We start from the raw sequence: 13,975 nt of genomic DNA, 5'->3' as shown, positions 1-13,975 counted from the left end.
GAATGTGAATTATCAGGATATTATCTTATTCGGACAGTTTTCAGAAGTTGTACGTAATCAGAAGGGTATTCAGAATCCTTTACATCCATGTCAATTGATCTGATAATCGAACAACTTGAGAACAAAGATTCAGAACCTTAACTATCTATGTCGATTGATCGCATTATCGAATAACTCTTAGATGAATAGTTCCCAGAACTAATACTTATTGACTAGTCATTTCGTGTCCTTATAGGGTATTTACACTTTAATACCAAAAATTCTTATCCATAAATCATCTTCGGAATCATCACTGAATAGATCTTCCAATGTCTTTATTTCATTTTTACGCTTCCACTATATCATGAAATACTGATGTGTTTGATTTGTAGTTCATGATCCTGAAGAACAGTACATCGTATATGTTCATTAACGTTTCCAGACTCATCCAAATCACTTATTAAAATCTTAGTCATTGAGGTTACTTATTTCACTTAGTAGTCAAATCCATTCCAATTACTTCAGAGTTTTCCATAGTAAATCAGACATTTTCTGAATTTCAGATACATATTGTACTTTTGTTCAGTTCAGTATTCGTGGTTGATTTGTCTAACAAATATCCAATTCTTAGTACTGAATATGATCTAGAGTTGAGTTGAGCTGAATACTTCCAAATTTATCATCGAGCCAAACTTGAGAAGACGAACACATGTTCCAGTAATATCTATGCCATTCAGGTATTGACATAGCTTTAGGGTTGATCTATTCACTTAAATTATTTTTCATTACCTTTAAAGGTAGTCCAATACTTATGCTTACTTGGATCCCTTAATTAATCTAATACATTTACTTAATTTAGGCCATAAGGGTATTTTGGTAATTTTGATGTTCAGTTTTATTCCATTCATTTCAGAGCTCGAGGATATTCAATTATTCCTGAGCTTGGTGATATTCTTGAGTCATTTACATTACAGGGGTATTTTGGTCATTTTTAGATTCAGCGTATTTCAATCCTTTCATTCCATCCGATCTTACTATTAAATTCAATCTTATCATTTATTTCAGTCATTTCGAACAATTATGACAGCATAATACCCCCGATAAATTACTCTTCAAGTATTTACTCATTATTCGAATATTTTCGGGTCAAGTGTCTTCTCAGATTTTACAAACGGAAAATCAGGACTTTTCCTGAACTAAGTCAGGATCTTAACAATCAAATCCGTACTTAATCGAGTTAAGTACGAATCCTCAAAATATTTTCTCATTCAGCGTTAACTAGGACTATTTTACCTCTGAAGGGCATTTTCGTAATTTCTTAACCAGATAATTTCGATATTAGCTCTTAACGAAAATAATTATAATTTAAAGATCCTATGATCAATTGCTTTCCCGAACATTCTCTTATCTTGAAATGATTCCGTAATAGAATTCTAATATCTTGCACAAACCCTCTAGGGTTAAAAACCGGTTATCCAAAATATCCAAGTAAAACTAACATTTCTTAAGCACATCAATATTTTTTTTATCAGATCAATATGTCTGTAAAAACCTCTTATCCAACTTCCATATTCCAACCTTGTCTTTTTATAACACAAGGGTATTTTCGTAATTTTACCCTACCGGAGTATTCTCATAATTTCTCATCCAAATACCTTTAACATTTAATAAATTATAAGTTACAGATCCAGGTTGATTTCTTTATCATTAAGCATATAACGTGTAATTTAATTATAACAATCCCTTAATTTCTTATAAAAGTCATCTGAACCATAATCAATTACTGAACCTTTTTACCGTATTCAGATCGGGTGTAGAACTTCATTAATTACACATATGAGACCAAACATTTCCATTCATGCATTTACCAATACCAACATGTTCTATAAAGCATAAAGAGGTAGTAAAGTATTACCTCGATTTTCATGCAATACTGATCGACCATAAAAATTCCATTCGAACTCCTTTGATCTTCAATTCAACTTCAAATAATTCCTCAGATACATATCAACATAAATTATATCAGAAACGGAGCTTAATTGCGATAAACGGATCGAATTGGATGATAAATCAGTTAAAACCAACTTACTGGGTTCGAATTTGGCAAAACCGACTTCGTATTCGGATTCAGGACGTCGAAAGCATAAAATATGACTTTTCGAAAATTTGGAATTTTTGGTCAAAATCAAATTCAACGGGTTTGACCGGCAATTTTGAGGCCTTCGGGTTCGAATTTTGAAAAACGGACAGCGGAATCAGATTTGAAACGTCGAAAAATGTCAGGATAGGTATACTCGGTCGAAGTCGAAGGTCGTTTAATGCCCGGTCAAAGCCGATCAAAGTTTTGGTCAACAGTGGTTAACGTCGGTCAACGGGTCGGGTCAATGGGTCGGGTCAACAGGTCGGGTCGGGTCAACGGGTCGGGTCAACGGGTCGGGTAAACGGGTCGGGTCGGGTTATAACCGGTCAAACCGGTCAACTATGCACCAAAACCGGTCAAACCGGTCATTTGGACCATCCCCACGCGCAGTGGGGGAGCGTGGGACCCCTTTCGGCTGCCTAAAAATCACGAAAAATTCTTAAAAATAATAGAGCGATTTCAAGATACTTACAAAACTCGGTTCACAATTTTGAACGGCGGAGAGCTCGATTTCAGCAAATCGGAAACTTTGACCGCTTCACTTCTCACGCGCTGCCGTCAACAGAGACCAAGGATGACACCGGCAAACTCGGAACGATGCAACGAACATGATGGTGCGGGAGGTGTCGTAAACGGATGACCCGATCGTCGTGAATCGATGAAAAACCAACTAAAACCGAGTTATTACTGATGATACTTCCGACTGAAATTAACGACGAACGGAGATGATTCACGACGAAAGGTTTGAGGGGTTTTGTTCCTCGGTTGACAACGAACACGATGGTGGTTTTGGCTCGTCGATCGGAGGTCGGACGGCGAGTAGATCGGAGTTGAAAGGAGGGTAGTTAGAGAAGACAAAACTGGAAAAAAATGAGAACCTGCGCACGGGGAGAAGAAATTTATAATTCATCCTATATAAAAAATAGGTAAACCAAGAGTTTAGTCACTGAACTTCCTATACTTCTTAAAACGGTCTTCTAACTTTGAAATTTTACAATTTAATCCTCGATTTCATCCAAAAATACCAATTAAATTCATCACTTTATAATTTCTTAAATTTAGCCCCTAAATTGGGGTGTTACAGATCATATTAGATCATTTTATCTGGAACCTTAAGTTAGTGATACCAACCCGTGTCTGACCATATTTAGTTGAGGCTGGATTCAGTCACATAGCTAGATATGAAGGCCATTGTAGGATAGAACCAAATCTAATTTCTACATTAGTGGATAGATGGAGGCCGGAGACTCACACATTCCATCTTCCGTGCGGAGAGTGCATGTAACACCCTAACTCATATTCGACCCGAATACAAGTCTGAGATGTCACATTGACTTTTCAAACTTTGATTCTTAAAGAAAAATCCCGAGAATTTAAAAATTTCATTAAAACAAAATAATTTAATTTACATAAAAGAGACCACTTAATACAAAATCGATCAGAGCATTCGTAATTAACCAATTATTACATACCAACACTTTATACACAACAAAATACCTACTTTGTCAATTACTTCTGATCTGATTTCTTAGTAATGTTACTGTCCATGCCATTGCTATTCTGAATCTTCTTATTTCTTGGTACATACGTGTAAATCACTTACACGCTAAGTCATAGACTTAGTGAGGCAATAAATGAATATGCAATAATATCTTCATGAATATGCATTCTTACCATTTCCTTCATGACATTTCAATATGCATGTATCTATTACACAATAATATATATAATCATATCATGCATGTACAAAACTTACCTTCTTGTACCACTTTCACTTTACTTTGTATTTCAATTGCCCATGTATATTATCGAGAATAGAGGTATGTGAGTGCATTGAGGTTATGCACTAATGCTGTCACCATAGCTCGTATCAATTCCCTCATGGGGCACCGAACCTTAGTTCAGTATCTGTCCCGAAGCACTGTCATATATGTCCCGTAGGACCACTACATCCCGAAGGACTATTATACCCTCGACTCTTGGCATGCCAATTACACCTATAGCTCTCATATCGTATACTATGGGCATTATTCTTATATTTTATATGTTCATGTACTCATGTCATTTCTCTTGTGATCATGTAGTTCATGTCATTTCTCTTGTGATCATGCAGCTCATGTTATTTCTCTTGTGATCATTTAGCTCATGTCATGTTCTCATATCACATATCATATCACATGTGTATTTGAATCTATTCATATATATACATCATTTATCCAATCACATGAACATATATATGCCTTATGCATGTATTACAATAATTATCATGTATGCATGTTCACAACTATTGTACTATGAAAATCAATATAGGAATTAGACTTATCACAAGTCTTATTCCATTATACTATACATATATTATGCACTCACCTTAGCTTTGCTTTGATTCGATTCTAATCCTTTGATCGTTCCGGAATAAGCTTACTTTTAGTATCTACATAATCACACATGGATCTATATCAGTATTATAGCTAATATACTCTAATGGTTCACTCTTTAGATTAAGATAAATGCCAATTTCCTCTTTTAATGAAGGTATGCATCGATGCACTACTTGTGCATCGGTGCATAAAATGCATTCGATGTTTTATTATTAATGGGATGCATCGATGCATTCCTTATGCATCGATGCACTAATTGCATTCGATCTTTTTATTTTAAAAGAGTGCATCGATGCATTACATGTGCATCGATACACCTTCAAACACTTTTGGGTTTTAACCTTGATGCATCAATGCACTATGAATATACATCGATGCACTCTGCCCAGAATCCTCTTTTTGAACCCAAAAATTCATTCATTTTGGATTAAATCCTTCATGTTTAATCCTCTTTTTCATTCTTAACTATAGTACACATCTTTAAACCAATTTATACTCATTTATTTCATCTTACACCTCCAAATTCTATCCTTCATATGTAATTTAAGAATTGCATCAATAAATCAACATGTTTGAATTCCACTTCTAACACTTCGTATATCTTAACTAGATTGATGACAAGTCAAATTTAACTTTCAATTCTAGTTATGAACTCTATTCCAAGATTTCATTTAAGAACTTCAAATCTTAAATCTCTCCTAACTCCATCATCCTTTGATGTTAAGATAACTTAAGCTTTCCTTAAGCTTAGTTATCATCTAATAATCAAAACCCAATATTAAATTTAACAAGAAATTCAATAATCATAAATCTTTCCTTTGCTTTGGTTCACACACATAAGGAAGAAAGAAGAAGAGAAATCTGGAAGTCTTGGGTGTTTTCTCCCCTTCCACCCACGTGTATCCTTATATATTCATACTTATCCCTTCTTTAATTATTTTTCCTTGCAATTACTCTATTGTCCTTTCATTCCTTCTTCCTTTCAATTACATCCTACATAATAATTTACATGTAAATCTTTATACTATTCATTCATTTTATTTTAACCACCAAATTCTAAGACTTTACAATTTAGTCACTAACCCGGTATTGAGGATATTACAGTGTACGATTACGCTTGAGGATGTTTTCATGCACTTGGGGCTTCCAGTGGATGGAGATGTGATTTCAGGGATGGCGTACGGTAACCAGAATACTTTGTGCAAGGAATATCTATGAGGTGTCCCGTAAAATTTTAACTGTGGTCGGATACCGTTAAATTGGTTAGATACAAATTTTCAGAATTTGAGTGAGGACGCCTCAGAGGATCAAGTTAAAAAGTATGCACGGGCATGCATATTGCAGCTGATATGAGGGTTGCTGATGATGGACAAATCACGCAACCAAGTTCACTGTATGTAGTTGCGGCATCTTGACGATTTTCATCTAGCTGGATCACTGAGTTGGGGCTCGGCAGTTTTGGCTTTCCTGTATAGAGTGATGTGTCGAGCGATTGACTATAGGAAAAATATATCGGTAGATGTCTCCTTCTGCTGCAGTCTTAAGCATGGTATCGCTTGCCCTTTTTATGTCTTGTTGTGAAGAACCCATTCGTATTCCCGCTACTATTGAGGTAATTACAAAAATGATTTCGTATATTAATCATTTTATCCAGTGTATAATAAAAATTATTTCCTTGAATAGGTGGTATATTGACAGGAAAAATCATCGGGATCTACTAGATGAATTAGAAATAATCAGGCTATTAATCGATCAGAAGGCTGGCGTAGAGGAATGCATTTTAATGTTTGAAATTCTATTTTGTATTATAGTTTAGTTATATAATTAGATTATTATTCTGATAAGAATTACATATATTTGTTTTGGTTTGAATGGAATCCTTATTGTAATGATGATATGAGGATGTGCATCTCACTTGAGTTAAGGGGCTCATTAGATGTTTGGATGGCGGTGGTCCCTCTGATCTGTTATGCGATTGTCGAGTGGCACCCCACTGATCGCGTGCTCCGATAATTTGGTTTTGTACAACCAATTTCGGAAGCACCTCACAATATGGACCAGTTACATAACAAAGATCGATGCTGTAAGACGAATACAGATTGGCTAGTGAATCATTATGAGTGGGTCATTATATGGGAGGATCGACATCGACGCATTCCCCATAGAGAACCCATTTATGTTGACCATTTGACGGTTGCATATGGTTATTATGAGTGGTTCAATAGTAACGGGAAATTGTTTCTGTTTTTCAAGGATGCACGAGGACGGAGCATTCATCAACGTCGACAGAGACGTGTACCGTCACAACCTCATCATCCGCTGACTCGTGGATGGAGAGCAGGTGCTTCCGGTTTGTCATCAGTTGCACCACCGGAACCTTCACAGCAACCACCGTCTGTAACGACATACACCTTGCAACCATATTTGATGTCGTCACCACTTTTCCCTTACCAAATGCCACCGCTGCCATCGTCATAGAGTTATATGACCCATCTTGGAGGATATTATGGGTCTATGTTTGCAGATCCGACTTGGGTTTCATATGCTGGTTTTTTGGCGGGTGCAGCCTCATCACCGATGGTCGCCACACAGACACCTCCTGTACAGTTTTCTCACTCATCGATGTATGTGTTTTCTGAGTTTTCCCATTTTTCTTTGAGTGGTGGGTTAGTCAGTCATACACCTCCAGGGTCCTTATTCTATGAAGGTGCTACATCGTCATCAGTACCTCATCAACAAAATATATCTGCTCCTGAAGACGACGACGACGACGATGATGATAATGGTGATGATGATGACAATGAGGAGTCACACCCAGTTATACGAAGAAATCCTCCTCGAGATTGACAGTCACCGCCCTGCGGAACACATTCGCACCGCAGACATCGATAGTTTTTGATATTTTATTATATTTGTATTGACTTGTTTATTGGACTTTCTTTATTGTAATTTTTTTATTATTTACCATTTAATAGTTAATTTATTTTGTTACTTTTGTTGGACTTTTTGTTAATTTATTTTGTTAATTTTGTTTATTACCATTTAATACTAGTTATTTTATTTTTTATTATTTACCATTTAATACTTATTGTAAGTTTGTTGTATTTAAAATTATATTCAAATACCAAATTGCTACTAGTTTGATAAAATTTAATAATTTTGTTCGATAACTCTCTTAAGTTTATCACTTATTATCTCTTTTATTATAATAACATATAAAACCAACGTCGAATCCCGTTTTCTTGTATTGCTTTTTTTAATTAATCAGTGGTTATCAAATAACATTAACTTTAAGTAAATATAAATTAAACTACAAGAATTATTATATGATAAACAACAACTACATCAGTTCCTCATCAATGGTTACTTGATGACAAAAGAAGTGGACATGTTCTTCTAATGTGTCATGTGTTTCTACAATGCCCACATTTTTTGTCATGTCTAGATGTTTCTTGAATATCTATATCACAATGAATTCAAGTGGATTTTGGCCGACCACAGTCCCTCAATAAAGTCAGATATGGTACAATCGGAACCCAATTCTAACCTCATTAGGGTATTTCTCATTACCTATGGGGGAACTCAAATTCGTATACCTTAAACACTTCTGATAGTAGGTATACGGGATCCACAAAACGGTTATAGTCTTGACGGGTATGCGAGCAAGCTGCTATCACATGAGAGCTTGGATACTTCAAAGCTTGAAGAAACCCACAGTCGCACCATCTTTCTCGTAGATTTACTCTTAACAACACAACTTCAATCCCTTGAAGAGGTCGCGACAACTCCGTGACACAAAACAATTCATGCGTTCTAGAGAAGCTTGTTACAGACATTCCATTTGATGCATCGATTTTTTTGTAGGTTTGTAACTAATCTAGGGTGATAGACATGACCGCCTTGCATCCATGTTTGAGCTTATCCCCCGAGCTTCACAAAAAGTACCCCCAAATGAAAATATATAGTTTTTACCAAAACCGCTACAGGTAAGTGACGTACACCCTTTAAGGTCGAATTGATTTCCTCAGTCAAGTTGGTCGTCATGTGTCTATTCGATATCCACCATCATATGCATTTGTCCATATTTCTTTATTGATGAGGCTGATGTAATCGTATCCTTCCTCGTTTTCGCCCGTAAATCTTGAAGCATGGATTCAAATGTTTGAGGTAGTAGTTCATAACCTGAGCATAAAATGTAGAACTTACTAACTTTGTTCTTTAAAAAATGAAAATGACCGTAAGAAAAAAAACTACAACAATTTCACATACCCCATCCACACAAGTAATTGGCGCTCATCATTCTTCTTGAACCTTCCATGTTCGCAGTAATGTGTCGGATACAATACCTATGTTGGACAAAGGGTGGTTGCCACATTGGACCCAAAGACTCCATTGCTGCTTTGATCTCAGCTCCGTGATCTGAAATGACACAGATTTTTTCCCTCGTGATAACAAGTGAACGTAAGTTTCGGAGGAAAAAAGCCCAATAATCTATATCTTCTCCTTCAACAAGAGCAAAAGTAACTGGAAGAATGTTGCGATTATCATCTTAGACAACTGCCAATAGTAAAACTTGTTTGTATTATCCATACAAGAAAGTCCCGTCGATCTGGACTACAGGCTTGCATTATTTGACAGCATTAATGCACTGTGGCTAAGTCCAAAAAACCCGGTAGAATTGGCATCGATCACGAAGAAATCGATCATTATGGTATGCATGGCAGGTTTCGAAGTCCACAACTGTCCTAGGATTCAACCTCCGCGCCACCCTAAACCAACTTGGAAGTTTGTTGTAAGATGCATCCCATTCGCCGTGAAGTTTTTTAATGGCATTTTACTTTGCCTTCCATGCTTTTTGTATGAGACGGAATACCCATACTACGATTGTATAGCTGAAATCAACACAATAATAGCTATATGGGAGCTTGCTTTTACCATGGGCATGATGGCTTGACAGATCACTTCAGAGTCTAAGTTGGGATGATCTTGGTTGGTCCCTCCAGCATAACATGTGTGGAGATTATTGTATACCGTTAGTTCTCATCTATTGTTTTTCCTCTTCCTCTTCGATACGCGAACCATCTAATTGCATCCATTTTCACGTAGGACATAGTGACATACATACTTTTTGTCATAGAGCGGTCGACTCTGGATTGAACAGAATTACAGATATTATAATTTTTTAGATCCATCATCGCTTCTTCTTTGCTTGAAAACTCTATGCCCTAAATGATATACTCACCATTATTTATTGATGAGTAAAATCCATAGTCACCGAGATTAGGTATATCCGAAAATTCTGACATGTACGTTGCACCATAGTCAGCTTCATACATGTGTGCTGGAGGTTCAGTTTATGCCACATTTGTGGGAACTTCATCTACATCATCATCATCGACTGAGTTGAATTGCGATGATTCTGGGTGAATGAATAGTCCAGTCTCAGCACCATCCACACCTGGCTCACGAAGTGGTTCTTCTGGTGGAGATGATGGTTCCTCCATGCTCTCCACCTTTAGGTCGAAAAACCTACTACTTGCATGACTTCCCCTTGAACTAGAAGGCATATCGACATTGAGATCGAAAAAGCTCGTAGTGGAATGCCTCCCCCTGAGCTTGAAACCATCGTGTCAAATGAAAACTGCACAGATTGTTGCGTTGAGGGCATCTCCATATTAAGGTCAAAGAAATTGGCAGATGAATGCCTTCCCCTTGAACTGGACGCAATGTTGCCATACGGATTGTTCGTGGACCCACCTCAGTACAGATTGTAAGGAGTTGTTGATGAATGTCTCCCCATTGAAGTTGATAGGACGACACCATGATGCGGATTTCCCATTATGACATTAAAATCATTACACATTACTGTAGCCGGGCTATCAACTTGATCAGCTTGTTCAGCCAGCCCATAGTGGGAGCTTAATGACAGACCCTGAACAACACACACTTTAACAAACTTTGCATACATCTTCGTATCGGCGTCTGAATAATTATTTTGAGAATCAACAATCATTTCAACATCATCATTGTTCGATAGTTCGAACGCTGTATAACTTAACGGAAACAATGATGTTGGAAATCTGTACTAAAGCGTCGACATTCTTCTAATACTTCCAACATGAACCTTCCTTGAAATCTTCGTTATCAGCTCCTCAAGAGTTATGTTTCCCTTGAAGGATATTTTAATATAATGATTTGATACAAAAACAACGCCGGTTTCATCTTCCCGAATTTCTCCATCATAATAAACAATAGCTGAAATTCACGTCATTCGTAAAGTTTGAAAGTGAGCAATCTTATATCTGCAAAAAAAAACCTAAAACAAGCCTAATTAAATAAATAATATATGAATTAAAATATAACGCAATAATTTTTTTACACATAAACGTAAATAATTTAAATAATATAATTTTATATTATTACCATATCGGTAAAAATATTTCGACGTATGCTCCCGCTTTCCAATTTTACAACCACAAAAATTAATTGAAAACAATTAGTACAATATTTTTTTCAAATAATCATATATAATTATAAAAAAATATTATAAAAAATTATCTTACAACGAAAGATCAAACGAACTTCTGAATCAAAGATAAGAGGATTGTCGGGTGATATTTACGGGTTGAGAGGATTATTGCATTAATTTTTCGGTTGAGAGGTTGTTGTGTGAAATGTTAACGGGGGAGAGAGTTATTTATAGACGAGATGAAATGCTTTAAAGTCGAGAAGTACGGATACAATTATACAAGGCGCGACCCATGCACCGCGCCATTCTGACGCATGTCATAATTGCAGCAAGGCGCAACCCATGCACTACGCCATACCCTTACGTGGCAGAAGGCGTGGTGCATGCATGTCGTCATGTCAGCGTAAGGCGCAGTTCATGGGCCGCGCTTTGCCCCACGTGGTTTCACATCAACGTAAGTTTTTCTGTAAATGGTGTTAGATTAAGAAATAAAGATGGAAGGATGTCAGACAATGAAATAAAGAGGGAAACGGTGATTTATGTTCAATGCTAGTTAATTGTTCCATTTATTTTATTTATTTATTATCAGTTCCTTTCACTTTTAATTAACTGTGCCCAGGGATGACTGTAGCTCTAAGATGAAGAAATTCGAAATTATTATTATAATACCTTTAATTTTAATTATTGTTTAATTTAAATTAATTCAACGGACGACTGAAAATATGAACAAAGGATAATATTTTTTGCACAAAAAAAAATTAATGTTTCACTTTTATTGAATTTAAAAAGATTGATGTATCTATTTTTTATAGTCATAGTTAGTTTTTATTTTTTTATCTAAGGAGATATTAATCTAAGTGCTGATCGGTAATCGTATATATTTATTGTTTTTTATTTTTTTATTATAATGTATATTTATTTTTATTTTTTAATAATTTTATATTTAATGGTATGTCTTCTATTATCTTTAGGGTGTGTTTCACATTCCCCGTTTGGTTGGCTATGACTGTCATTCTCGGTAATTTTATTTTACCAATAGTGGATTTTTTGAGGTATATTACCGGGAATGTCATTACCTCTCTTTCCTTAGGTATTGTTGGATTACCGACGTTTTGGAGTAAAATGCCCTTAAAAATTTTTTCTTTAAAAAATATCCTTATTCTGTCATTGAATAATAAAAATTCTACGAAGGTTAAATCACAAATTTATCCTTAAACTATTTTAGATTTACAAAAAAATCTATAATTAAAAATTTTATATAGAGTTCAAAGGCTAAAATAAAATTTTACCCTTTCATTAAATTTTTATATTTTCAATTTTGTAAAAAAATTATATAAATTTTATGAATTTAAATTTTTTAAAGAAAATATATAAATATTTTCTAACTTATTAAAAAAACAAATATATAATAAGGACAATTTGATTAAATATACATTCCAATAATCTTTTATTCATTTAGCTAAACACGATAATCTTACATTTCTGCTAAACCAACCAAACACAAAATACGACATTCTCAGTAATCCTATTCTCTGGTAATCTTTTATTCCCATTGGTAATCTTACATTCCGTGAACCAAACACCTTATAGTATATTTTTCTATTTTTATGGTATGTTTTATGTTGTTTGACTATTGTTTTTATTTTTTAAGACTGAATTTAATATAATTACAATTAATTAAAATGAAGTTTATTTTTTATCATATTTATTATCTCTGTTTTGAATTCTCAAATTAAATTTAGATGCGATTTGTTATCATGGTGTCCCTAAATTTTACATTTAAAAATACCTATATAATAACTAAAAACCTGTATAATAAAACATAACAAGCTGCTTAAGAAGAGTCACGTATACACAAAATTACAGTAATGAGGTGTTTTTTTTAATGAATTGGTGAATGAATAGAAATAAAAGTGGTGTAAGTTTATAGGGGAATGTGCCAATAAGCAGTTGGACCAGTGTTAACTCTGCCTAAGCAAGTAGCTGTCAGTACACCTAACCTATCCCTACTAATAGTAATAGCCACTAGGGCCGATTTTACGGAAAGCGTTCGGTGCGGTCAAGTTTGTATCTCACTGTCCGACCTGACCGCTAAGTTTTAGAATCTCCTCTTTTGATATACGTACTGATGGTTTAGATTGACTAAAACCGTTGTTATTGTACTGTATTTTTTTTTTTTTGAAAATGTCTGAGTTTAGCACTTACTTTGGACACATTTGACAACGCTGGTAGGTCAAACTTCATGTCCTTTTCTTTCTGCTATTTTAATGGTTTCCTCTTCAATTTCTTTTTATCTGGGCTTTAATCACTGAAAGCCGAGCTGAGCTCAACGCACTCAACTACAGAGAAGCCACTTCAACTTTCTATTTGGGTATGGTTAAATTTCTTAATTGGTGTTTATCTCAATACTAATCATTTTTATTTAATTTAAGAAAAACAAATTTTAAATTCTATCATTAATATCTATAGGCTAAACTACATTAAATGATTCCCCAACTATAGTACATTGTTTTATTGGCTCTCTTGACTATTAAAAATTACAAAATAGACTATTGACTATAGGACATTATATGTTGAGTCTTCTGACTATTAAAAGTTACAAAACCATCACCCAATTATTCATATGTTTTAAACTCTTCATTTTCCATTAAAAAAAATTATAGTCTTCTAAGTTAGATATTGACTTACTAATTAGGATATGACAAAATCTTATCCTAGAATCTTAGTCGAGTGACCATTTTGCAACTTTTAATAGTAAATGAATTTAATAAGTAATGTCCTATAGTTGATGAACAATTTGTGTACTTTACCCATATATATATATGTTATTACTCTATAATGATTACAAGTGATAGTATATGTTCTAAAGACTCTCGACCATTTGAAAACGAATGCTCAAATACCCTACAGTCACTAGTGCTCAAACTCAAGAACTCTAAAAATAATAATCATTCTTTTAACTACTGAGGTTACTTGGTTAGTGCTTACCCATATATATATTATATGTAA

This window comes from Hibiscus syriacus, unplaced genomic scaffold, assembly GCF_006381635.1.
Source record: "Hibiscus syriacus cultivar Baekdansim isolate YM2019G1 unplaced genomic scaffold, ASM638163v2 tig00002193_pilon, whole genome shotgun sequence".
NCBI classification, from domain to species: Eukaryota; Viridiplantae; Streptophyta; class Magnoliopsida; order Malvales; family Malvaceae; genus Hibiscus; species Hibiscus syriacus.
This window is presented reverse-complemented; position numbering follows the sequence as displayed.